The 13,233-nt window shown below is 44.6% G+C and overlaps 1 pseudogene; it reads right to left on the reverse strand.

Moving 5' to 3' along the window:
• Positions 1–9,624: 9,624 nt before the first annotated feature.
• On the reverse strand, positions 9,625–12,694 carry LOC126149477 (signal recognition particle subunit SRP68-like; annotated as a pseudogene).
• Between the last annotated feature and the right edge of the window lie 539 nt (positions 12,695–13,233).

Consider the following 13,233-nt stretch of genomic DNA (forward strand, 5'->3'; position numbering starts at 1 on the left):
GAGTGGCTGGCGGCACCGGCGTGGCAGCTCTGCCTTTTTATGTAGCAGCGGATGCCGCATTTGCGCCAGGTGGCCGCTTCTCGGAAGTAGGCGCGCACATGGCGAAACCTACTCCACACGAAAACATCCTTCCAGCAGCAATATTCTGCCGCGCGAGCTAGTAGCTTTCCGGTAGCGTCTTGCATGCTGCATTCTCGGAAGGATACTGTCTTGCATTCTACATAACTCTACCTACATATTCCGCAAGCGAGTGCGCAGTGAACAGCTAGTAATTTTCCCTCCTGTCGCAAATGGACCCATGATGTAGCGGAAACATAAACTACTGGCCATTAAAATTGCAGCATCAAGAAGATGACGTGCTACAGATGCGAAATTTAATCGACAGGAAGATGCTGTGATATGCAAATGATTAGCTTTTCAGAGCATTCACACAATACTGGCGCCGGTGGCGACACCTACAACGTGCTGACATGAGGGAAGTCCAACAGATTTCTCTTACACAAACAGCAGTTGACCAGCGTTGCCTGGTGAAGCGTTGTTGTGATGCCTCGTGTAAGGAGGAGAAATGCGTACCATCACGTTTCCGACTTTGATAAAGGTCGGATTTTAGCCTATCGATTGAGGTTTATCGTATCGCGACATTGCTGCTCGCGTTGGTCGAGATCCAATGACTGTTAGCAGAATATGGAATCGGTGGGTTCAGGAGGGTAATACGGATCGCCGTGCTGGATCCCAACGGCCTCGTAGCACTAGCAGTCGAGATGACAGGCATCTTATCTACATGCCTGTAACGGATCGTGCAGCCACGTCTCGATCCCTGAGTCAACAGATGGGGACGTTTGCAAGACAACAACCATCTGCACGAACAGTTCGACGACGTTTGCAGCAGCATGGACTACCAGCTCGGAGACCATGGCTGCGGTTACCCTTGACGCTGTATCATAGACAGGAGCGCCTGCGATGGTGTACTCAACGACGAACCTGGGTGCACGAATGGCAAAAGGTCATTTTTTCTGATGAATACAGGTTCTGTTTACAGCATCATGATGGTCGCATCCGTGTTTGGCGACATCGCGGTGAACGCACATTGGAAGCGTGTATTCGTCATCGTCATACTGGCGTATCACCCGGCGTGATGGTATGGCGTGCCATTGGTTACATGTCTCGGTCACCTCTTGTTCGCATTGACGGCACTTTGAACAGTGGACGTTACATTTCAGCAGGATAATGCACGACCGCATGATGCAGGTCCTGTACGGGCCTTTCTGGATATAGAAGATGTTCGACTGCTGCCCTGGCCAGCACATTCTCCAGATCTCCCACCAATTGAAAACGTCTGGTCAATGGTGGCCGAGCAACTGGCTCTTCACAATACGCCAGTCACTACTCTTGATGAACTGTAGTATCGTGTTGAAGCTGCACGGGCAGCTGTACCTGTACACGCCATCCAAGCTGTGTTTGACTCAATGCCCAGGCGTATCAAGGCCGTTATTACGGCCAGAGGTGGTTGTTCTGGGTACTGATTTCTCAGGATCTATGCACCCAAATCGCGTGAAAATGTAATCACGTGTAAGTTCTAGTATAATATATTTGTCCAATGAATACCCGTTTATCATCTGCATTTCTTCTTGGTGTAGCAATTTTAATGACCAGTAGTGTAGATTCTAACAATCGGAACATAGCGGTCTGCATTGTTTAAAATATTAATTTTCATGATTTCAGTTAAAAGTTTAACAGTTTTAGGGGATGAGTTACAAAATTTAGATTGATAAATCATTACAAACACTCTGGAATAACAAGCAGGTCAAAGAGTATAGTTAACGTTGCCAAAACAGAAAATGTAGTTGTAAAATAACATATAATTTACAAAATTAAATAACTCTTTACTTACAAAAAATGGTTCAAATGACTCTGAGTACTATGGGACTTAACATCTGAGGTCATCAGTCCCCTAGAACTTAGAACTACTTAAACCTAACTAACCTAAGAACATCACACACATCCATGCCCGGGGCAGGATTCGAACCTGCGACCGTAGCGGTCGCGCGGTTCCAGACTGTAGCGCCTAGAACTGCTCGGCCACCCCGGCTGGCCTACTCAGATAAAAAAAGATAACTTTATCATAATAAACAAAAGGAAATGGGATTCTGCATGTACAGGGCTATTACAAATGATTGAAGCGATTTCATAAATGCACTGTAGCTCCATTCATTGACATATGGTCACGACACACAACAGATACGTAGAAAAACTCATAAAGTTTTGTTCGGCTGAAGCCGCACTTCAGGTTTCTGCCGTCAGAGCGCTCCAGAGCGCAGTGAGACAAAATGGCGACAGGAGCCGAGAAAGCGTATGTCGTGCTTGAAATGCAGTCAGTCATAACAGTGTAACGACACTTCAAGACGAAGTTCAACAAAGATCCACCAACTGCTAACTCCATTCGGCGATGGTATGCGCAGTTTAAAGCTTCTGGATGCCTCTGTAAGGGGAAATCAACGGGGCGGCCTGCAGTGAGCGACAGGATGGTGATCCACCGCACTTCCATCATGAGGTTCGGCATTTCTTAAACAGGAGATTGGAAAACCGATGGATCGGTCGTGGTGGAGATCATGATCAGCAATTCATGTCATGGCCTCCACGCTCTCCCGACTTAACCCCATGAGATTTCTTTCTGTGGGGTTACGTGAAAGATCCAGTGTTTAAACCTCCTCTACCAAGAAACGTGCCAGAACTGCGAGCTCGCATCAACGATGCTTTCGAACTCATTGATGGGAACATGCTGCGCCGAGTGTGGGAGGAACTTGATTGTCGGCTTGATGTCTGCCGAATCACTGAAGGGGCACATATCGAACATTTGTGAATGCCTAAAAAAACTTTTTTAGTTTTTGTGTGTGTGTGCAAAGCACTGTGAAAATATCTCAAATAATAAAGTTATTGTAGAGCTGTGAAATCGCTTCAATCATTTGTAATAACCCTGTATCTACAAAAGGATACGTGGATTAAATATTACAATGAGATTTATTATACATCAGAATATAAAGGCACATGATTATCGACACAAACAGTAGGTTAGAGAATAGGGTGTACTGAAATGAGTTGGGTGTACTGAAATGAGTTGGCTCGATAACAAGGGGCTCCTACTCTCTTGCAATAGCTTGACGATAATGACTGAAGGTCCTAATCAATCAAATATTACTCTCCGGACTATATTGCAGTATCGCGATTAGTAGTGAGAGCTCAAATGGGATCACATGGAGAAACAAGCAAGGTGGAGTTGTAGCAAAGCGAGTACGCGTGCTGCTGAGGGCTTCAGTATACAAATGATAGATCCTACAGTGACGGAGCCGCAAAATACTTTACCAATCCTGAAATTTGTAGCACGTCGTCGGTAGGCAGCTTACTGATGATTCAGGCGCCGACTTCTGGTGTGCAGCAACTCCGTTTCAACTCCTGGCCTCAAAGGCTGTCCGAGAATTCTAAGTTCTGCCAAAAAAAGCGCTACTAAGCCGCAAGACTGTCCGACTCCGACAACGGTCAGACCCCGAATCCCCTCTGTGATGCGATGCAAGAGTGAAGCCAACATTGCTCAACTCCCTACTCTCCTCGAAAACCGCGAATCAGCATTCAGTGCTGATTCCAGAATACCCCCACACTGTCTCATAACATCACTCGCGCCAATAGCGAACGTTCCCTCCAATTTCGAGCAGGGCATTATGACGTCAACTAGCCTTAGTTCAAGTTGACCAATCATGCCTCTCCTATTCAGCTGAGGGCACTGAACTTGCCGTTTGACCGGCTACGAAAACTACCTGCCTAGACATCACACACAACCATGCCCGGGGCAGGATTCGAACCTGCGACCGTAGCGGTCGCGCGGTTCCAGACTGTAGCGCTTAGAACCGCTCGGCTACGCCGGCCGGACTTCAATTACAGAATGGATTTTATTACTAACGTGTTTCCTGGGTCTTTTCATTAAGGTGAACGATAATAACAAATAGGTTTTACTTCACGATTCTTACAAATGTGTGTTTCACTATTTGCTTACTTTCATCGTGTACATCTTCGAATAAAAGCTATATTTCACAACAATTTCAATATAATTCATAATAACTGTGTTCAGAGTACCACAATTTCATAATTTTAATCAACTAACAACGTTACAAGATGTGCTCACTAAGATTCGCTACATCGCATATACATCGCTAAGTGGTACCGAACGGCTCAGTTGGCCGGGAATTGCTATTTTCATCAAGAGTCAGCCTATTCCGTTGCTTTACAAAATGACGCAGAACTGTTTGTATGCATGCTTCTATAACGATCGCTAATCTCTCTCCTTTAGGCCTTACGTGAGATGCAAATGTAGGTTCTCTATAGGCTAGCTTACACGTCGACACTAGGTTATGAACCTAAGTTTCGAAACCGCGCTACTTGCCACTGCTCATGCACGGTGCACCGTTGCCCAAGTCGCTGTCAAAACTACTCAGTTCCGGCTTGTTCCAACTTCGGCGACGCGAAACTAGTAGTTGCGTTTGGTTTGAGGTTAGATGTCAAGTCGTTAGCATGTCAACAAGTTAAATAAGAAGTGGGTAACGGAGAAAATTGTTCGCTTGTTGGGCATCTATACTATGTCTAAGTGTTTGTGGGATTTGGAAACGTTGACTAGAAAACTAAGCAACTTGAGAAGCACTTGAGGCCGTCCTACATGACGTGAACATGGATGGTTTAAAGACTTCTGAGCCGCAGACCAAAAAATTCGTTCCATAAGGAATACAAACACAAATGCATAACGAAAAATATATGCAACTTAAATAACTGGCTGTCGAACAAGCCACATGTATGGTATAAAAATCCCGTGGTTCGAATTGGCGGATTCCTTTTTAACGACGATTGTTTACAGGAGGAGAAGTTACACAACTCTGGTAAGCTGAATTCTTCATTGAATATTTATTTATCTGAATTCACTGCTTTCAGTATCTTCCCTCCTTTCTTATCGTATCATTAACTCCTATTAAGAAGAAACATACACAGTTCTAGTGACATTCTGACACGACTGAAGTAACTTTCCGGGTATGTGACTGTAGGCTTTCCGGACGTATAACTACTAGCAGTGCTGTTTTTCTGGAGGAACGCTGGGGGATGCGTACCCCTAAACATTTTCGTCGACAAAGTAATTTTTTTAAGATGTTGGTTGGTCCTCCACTGATGCTGTTCCATGCCACGGACTATGTACGCTACTGGTTCAAGGCAGACATCTTGCTAATGACAGCAAGAGTAAAGTAAGAAGGCGTGAAGACTACAGCAGCAATGAACTAAAGTCAGTTTGGAAACTGTTGTAATGCTATTAATGTAAGTTACACTGTAGTTTTATAGTTAAATAAATTTTCAGCTGTATTAAAAACTGGCTCAGTTGAAGCACGGTATACCACCCATCATCTATGCCATTTCGGGAGCCAAACAAGGTTACAAAAGATTTTTATAGTGTGGTTTCTATTGTTGTTGATGTTATGTGTGGATGGTTTTTGTTGTATTGTGTCTTTTATTGGTTTTTTATAGGTTAAAATATGTGTTCGGTAATATTTCCTTGTATTGTTTTGTATGTCGGAGGGTTGATTGGACTCACCTGTTTCATTTGAGGTGTATTATAGGTCAATTGAAGTGTACAATACCATTTTCTTTTGTTGTTCAGGGGTTGATGGGAATCACATGCTTCATTTGAGGTGATATAAACTGAAGTGTTGGATACCACATTCTTTTGTATGTTGGGGTGTTACTCATTATCGCCTGTTCATTTGAGCTGTAAAGTAAACTGAAGAGTCCGATACCATTTCTTTTGTAGTTCGACATGTTGATCACGTCATGGCTAAATGCAGACCTGTGGTATCCCATGCTTCAGTTATAAGTAATTTTCGTTGCTTTATATCCAATGTCGGAGTACCCTCAAACTTTTTTTCAGAAAAAAAGCACTGACTACTAGTGTCGGGTCTCCAGCCGTGTGGTAGCATTGATATATCGTGACTTTTCGGGAAGTGTCATACTACCCATCTTCTGACGAAGTGTCGAGAAGGCAGATGGTTCACTAGGCCATGCAACAAGCTGTCACCATCCAGCGCAAAGACAGACAGTGCTGACCAGTCTGGTACACAAGGTGGCGTGACATCTGCAACAAAGACAGCCGACCATCCGAGCTGCAACACCTGAGGAAATGTTACCGATGATGGTGCCACTAAGGCGGAGTTACTAAATACAGTTTTCCGTAATTCTTTCACGAAAGAAGGCGAAGTAAGTATTCCAGAATTCGAAACCAGATCAGCTGTTAGCATGAGTGACATAAAAGTAGATATCTTGCGAAACAACTCAAATCACTTAAGAAAGTCAAGTCTTCCGGTCCAGATGGTATACCAATCAGGTTCCTTTGAGAGTATGCTTTCTTAGCAATCATATACAACCGCTCACTTGACGAAAGGTCTGTTCCTAAAGACTGGAAAGTAGCACAGGTCACACCAATATTCAAGAAAGGAATTACAGACCCATATCTCAATTTGCAGTAGTTCTTTTGGAGCATATACTGTACGCGAATATTATGAATCCCCTTGAAGAAAATGACTTATTGATACATAACCAACACGGATTCAGAAAATATCGTTCTTGTGCAACACAGCTAGCTCTTTATTCAGATGAAGTAATGAGTGCTGTCGACAAGGGATGTCAGATCGATTCCATATTCCTAGATTTCCAGAAGGCTTTTGATACCGTTCCTCACAAGCGACTATTAATCAAATTCCGTGCATATGGAGTATCGTCTCAGTTGTGTGACTGGGTTCGCGATTTCCTCTCAGGGAGGTCACAGTTCGTGTGATAGACGGTAAATCATCGAGTAGAACGGAAGTGATATCTGGCGTTCCGCGAGGTAGCGTCAAAGGCCCTCTGCTGTTCCTGATTTACATAAATGATCTAGGTGATAATCTGAGCAGCCTCCTTAGATTGTTTTCAGATGACGCTGTAATCTACTGTCTAGTAAAATCATCAGACGATCAGTTCCAATTACAAAATGACCTAGAGAGAATTTCTGTATGGTGCGAAAAGTGGCAATTAGCACTAAACAAAGAAAAGTGCGAGGTCATGGGTACTAAAAGAAATCTGATAAATTTTGGGTATACGATAAATCGCACAAATCTAAATGCTGTCAAATCAACTAAATACCTAGGAATTACAATTACGAGCAACTTAAATTGGAAAGACCACATAGATAATATTGTTGGGAAGGCGAAACAAAGACTGCACTTTGTTGGCATAACACTTAGAAGATGCGACAAACCCACTAAAGTGACAGCCTACATTACATTTGTCCGTTCTCTGCTGGAATATTGCTGCGCGGTGTGGGATGCTTACCAGGTAGGATTGCCGGAGAACATCGAAAAAGTGCTAAGAAGGGCAGCTCGTTTCGTGTTATCGCACAATAGGGGTGAGAGTGTCACTGATATGATAGCGAGCTGAGGTGGCAGTCCTGAAACAAAGACGGTTTTCTTTGCGGCGAGATCTATTTACGAAATGTCAATCACCAACTTTCTCTTCTGAATGCATAAATATTTTTATTGACACCCACCTGCGTATGGAGAAATGATCATCATAATAAAATAAGAGAAATCAGAGCTCGAACGGAAAGATTTAGGCGTTCCTTTTTCCCACGCACCATTCAAGGGTGGAATGGTAGAGAAGTAGAATGAAAATGGTTCGGTGATCCCTCTGGCAGGTACTTAAGTGTGAATTGCAGCGTAACCATATAGATGTAGATGTAGATGTGAGGGAGGTCTTCCGCCAAGATAGCTACAGCGAAACGTAGATCAACAGGACGCGGGGGAGACCGCGCGTATATATATCAAGCTCTCTGTGAATCTCAACACTTCGCCAGAAGATGGGTAGTAGTATAACACTGCCGACCTGAGTGGCCGTGCGGTTCTAGGCGCTACAGTCAGGAGCCGAGCGACCGCTACGGTCGCAGGCTCGAATCCTGCCTCGGGCATGGATGTGTGTGATGTCCTTAGGTTACTTAGGTTTAATTAGTTCTAAGTTCTAGGCGACTGATGACCTCAGAAGTTAAGTCGCATAGTGCTCAGAGCCATTTGAACCATTTGAAGTATGACACTTTCCGAAACGTCGCGATATATCAACACTACCATCCGGTTGGAGGCCCATCCGGTTGGTATTCCACGATAATTTCTTTCGGCAAGGTCGTTGACAAACCCAGCTGACGTCTTTTTAGGGTTCCGTACGTGAATAGGTCGCTAAAAACGAAACCCTTTATAGGATCAATTCGTTTTCCATCTCCGTATGTCTAACTCTTAGGTCCCCTTCTTTCAGGAACGGGTAGAGATATCGAGATGAAACTGATGGCACATACCAACATCTACGGTACCTTGGCGATCTGAAAAATGTAAGCTTCCAATTTCATGCAATTCATGCCACTTTTGACACTCGCAAACTCTCTTGCAAAACTCATAGGGTACTTGCGGTTTTCCTAGAATCTTGAAATTTGGCAAGAAGGAAAGTTTCGTACAAGTAAGGGAAGAAATCCAAAAATCGTTAATTTGTTATTAGATAAAAAATATTTACTTGACATTACGCATTTATATTGTTTTCGTAATCTATCAAATATCTCTGGAACTGCTGTAATTTTGCTCTGATTTTCAGTAATAGTACGAATAAGGTTTGCGTATAAAATTTCCAAACATTTCGAGATAACTGGCTGAGCGATGATGAAGTCACCCGCCGCTGTGAAAACGATGCCATTGCCATCTAGTGGTCCCAGCGCAAGTTCGCCCGGCTACCACGCCACAGCGCAGTTTGCATCACAGGCCCTTTACGAACTGCTCATTCCATATGGCATATACAAACATTCCTTGACAGTCTATGTCTACGACAAGCACAGCGTCTGTAATGCTGGGAACTGACGCAGGACTGCAGTTCCACTGTTTGAGGAGAAGTTTGGATATCTCATAAAATATGTTGAAGTATTCCACTGAACGAAATGACGCTTGCGTAACGATAATATCCCTGCGGCCGGCTGTAACATTTTCTTCTCCGGAAACTTCCACCAAATCTTACGAGTAATGGCAGCAGGGTGTAAAGTCTTCTGGCAAAACACATATTATAAGTGGTAAAAAAGAAAAAAATAATTGAACTATATGATTATAAATTTATTTCTGCATGGACAATGATTGTCTGAACTTTATGTAATAAAGAGAAACCATTAAGTGTCAATTTTATACTTGTATAGAATTATGTATCGATTTTTTTAAAGATAATATCTGTGTCGGCGAGTACTGAAACCGCCACAGACGATACTTATTAAATATCAATCAAATATGTAAATATACAAAACCGAGTATAAATAGTAGTGACCGAGCATTAATTTCTCTGTCGTCTGTTTGGAACTACGTGAGGAGGAAGAGTCTGTGACGCTATATTGTATGCCTGTGTAGCATTCTTTTGTAAAAATTGAGAGGACGCCATTAAGCTTTGATTTAATTAATCTGAGTTGTAAAAATCAATTTTTTAATTCCCTCCACATATATTTTCCATTTCAACATTTTCCTCAATACAATAGGACCAAGTCCTGCTTGACAAAATCTTGAGATACTATTTCTTCCCAGATCCACCCCAACCCCAAAGGCCTTTCACAAAACCTGTCGAACCAGAAGAAGGTGCTCTCCTTCCTGGGCCAGCTTCAATCTTGTCATCCAGTGATGGGAACTCAGCAGAATATAGCGCCAAGTCCAAAAACAGAAGCTTACATGGTATGGGGTGCATTTCAGGTGGCAGCTTATACACATCTGGATTACGCGATGTAAGAGATGGTTCTTCACAATATTCTCCCAGGCGTTCATAAAGCGGCTTTTTAGAACGTGTATCTGGCTTGATATGCACAGTTGATCCTTCACCATGTTGTGCCTCGCCTTCAAGAACACTGTGGGCACAAGCAGAGAACTCCTGTCCACCCACATCATGTAGAAGAGCCTGTAAGTCATCTGCGAGATCACCTCCTATGGCATTACTACACTCCTGGAAATGGAAAAAAGAACACATTGACACCGGTGTGTCAGACCCACCATACTTGCTCCGGACACTGCGAGAGGGCTGTACAAGCAATGATCACACGCACGGCACAGCGGACACACCAGGAACCGCGGTGTTGGCCGTCGAATGGCGCTAGCTGCGCAGCATTTGTGCACCGCCGCCGTCAGTGTCAGCCAGTTTGCCGTGGCATACGGAGCTCCATCGCAGTCTTTAACACTGGTAGCATGCCGCGACAGCGTGGACGTGAACCGTATGTGCAGTTGACGGACTTTGAGCGAGGGCGTATAGTGGGCATGCGGGAGGCCGGCTGGACGTACCGCCGAATTGCTCAATACGTGGGGCGTGAGGTCTCCACAGTACATCGATGTTGTCGCCAGTGGTCGGCGGAAGGTGCACGTGCCCGTCGACTGGGACCGGACCGCAGCGACGCACGGATGCACGCCAAGACCGTAGGATCCTACGCAGTGCCGTAGGGGACCGCACCGCCACTTCCCAGCAAATTAGGGACACTGTTGCTCCTGGGGTATCGGCGAGGACCATTCGCAACCGTCTCCATGAAGCTGGGCTACGGTCCCGCACACCGTTAGGCCGTCTTCCGCTCACGCCCCAACATCGTGCAGCCCGCCTCCAGTGGTGTCGCGACAGGCGTGAATGGAGGGACGAATGGAGACGTGTCGTCTTCAGCGATGAGAGTCGCTTCTGCCTTGGTGCCAATGATGATCGTATGCGTGTTTGGCGCCGTGCAGGTGAGCGCCACAATCAGGACTGCATACGACCGAGGCACACAGTGCCAACACCCGGCATCATGGTGTGGGGAGCGATCTCCTACACTGGCCGTACACCACTGGTGATCGTCGAGGGGACACTGAATAGTGCACGGTACATCCAAACCGTCATCGAACCCATCGTTCTACCATTCCTAGACCGGCAAGGGAACTTGCTGTTCCAACAGGACAATGCACGTCCGCATGTATCCCGTGCCACCCAACGTGCTCTAGAAGGCGTAAGTCAACTACCCTGGCCAGCAAGGTCTCCGGATCTGTCCCCCATTGAGCATGTTTGGGACTGGATGAAGCGTCGTCTCACGCGGTCTGCACGTCCAGCACGAACGCTGGTCCAACTGAGGCGCCAGGTGGAAATGGCATGGCAAGCCGTTCCACAGGACTACATCCAGCATCTCTACGATCGTCTCCATGGGAGAATAGCAGCCTGCATTGCTGCGAAAGGTGGATATACACTGTACTAGTGCCGACATTGTGCATGCTCTGTTGCCTGTGTCTATGTGCCTGTGGTTCTGTCAGTGTGATCATGTGATGTATCTGACCCCAGGAATGTGTCAATAAAGTTTCCCCTTCCTGGGACAATGAATTCACGGTGTTCTTATTTCAATTTCCAGGAGTGTACTAGCAGGAGCCTCACCAGCATATTGTCGAGAGCGTTGGTAAAATGCCAACGACGCAAGCTCACTAGCCTCTGGGCTATATAGAAGCACCTGAAGATCTTGTAAGCTTTCGTTTTTGCTTCCACCTCTTCCTGATACTGAGGATCGTCTTCAAAGCCTGGCAACTGCTGCAATTCAGTGCAGTTCTGAAGAATGATTTCATAAAGTCTCGTTATATCCTGAGGGCGATTTTTCTTCCCTTCGCCCGATCCGGCCGCTATTTTTTCAGCTAGAGGTGCCTTTGCTGCATCAATCATCAGTAGATTTCTTTGTATAGTCCGGTAAGGCGAATGTGTGTCAAATACGACAGTAAGTACTGTGCTGAAGACAGAGGTACTCCAGGTCCAGAACGGGTCTGCTTTCAGTTCATCCTTTACTGCTGCTATAGCATCTTTACAGTCCAAAAGTAACTTCCCAATTAGTTCAATTCTGGATGCATTGTCTTCGGCACGCACTAAGCTTTTGTCCAATTACTGTTCAGAAATGAAGAATAAACGCACCCGTTCTGGTCTGGCTGTCACAGATCGTCCTCTCCATTCAACTTCACATAGAGTTTCAGCTTTCCGTTCATGGGTCTGTACAATCAACAGATCTAATGTATCCAGCAACTCTCCATGACCACGACTTCTCATTTCCAGAAGATCATTAATCGCACTTTCATCACCGATGTTATAAGCACAATAACGCAAACTTGGTGCAATTTCATCGACCCTTTGTTTGTACAACAGTTGGTCGTCTTCAGGAAGTACAAGAGACAGCTTTTCATACACCATTTGTGCTTCCTTAAGATTTTCCACTGCAGACTTCCATAGTTGCAGTTCAAAATGCAAACTGCCATGTATCCACACTACATATGCCTGAGCTTCAAGTTTAGTATGTGCATCGCATCTGGTATTCTCACAAGTGTTTTGAAGCTGCAGTGCGTATGTTGCAGCATTTCGTAATCTAGAAACAAGGTGAAATTTTTCCTTGGTTCTGTGTTTGATTCTTGACGCAGCTCCATTGCATAGCCCATGCTCTTTCAGCCATCAGTGGAATGCATAAGTACTTCTCATCTTTCACCATTGTTTCTATAACATATTTTCTCTTGAAGTGGCGCTTATCTCTTTGTGTAACCTTGATTACTTTCCTCAACCGCCTGATGCGACGAGAACAGTAGCACATGTTTACACGGGGCAGAAGAGGAGAAGAGGTTATAGATCCATATGGCATACGTAAACATAAACAAAGGAAAACCATCTAAATGACTGCATTTTTAAGGATACTTTCCAGTGTAAATAACTTCTTTCCACTGTGAATAACTTGCCATCTCCATCAATATTACTCTAAACAATTTCATCTGGCAAATCTGTTTTATTTTCAGATACTGCCTCTTCTTGAGCCACCATCGTCGTCACCATGTCAAAGTTCTGTAAAGATGTGTAAGAATTTAATCTGTCTGTATGTTTCGAATAGAGTTACTTAGTGAAAACGTGCATTATGATTTGTAATAAGCTCGCCTGCTATTTTATCCCATCCTTTTAAGACATTTTCAGCTATTTAAATATTATTCGTGGTGCAGAGCCGCGCTACGAACGAACTAGCCGCTGCCGCGGCGCATTGAAACTGCATTAAATGAAACCAACCATACCGCAAAGAAGCGGACAGGTAATAGTGAACTAAAATTAATTCTTTCAGCTTTCGGGATTGCAGGGCAGAACATCAGATTTTATGCTGTG

This window comes from Schistocerca cancellata, chromosome 2 (assembly GCF_023864275.1).
Source record: "Schistocerca cancellata isolate TAMUIC-IGC-003103 chromosome 2, iqSchCanc2.1, whole genome shotgun sequence".
NCBI lineage: Eukaryota > Metazoa > Arthropoda > Insecta > Orthoptera > Acrididae > Schistocerca > Schistocerca cancellata.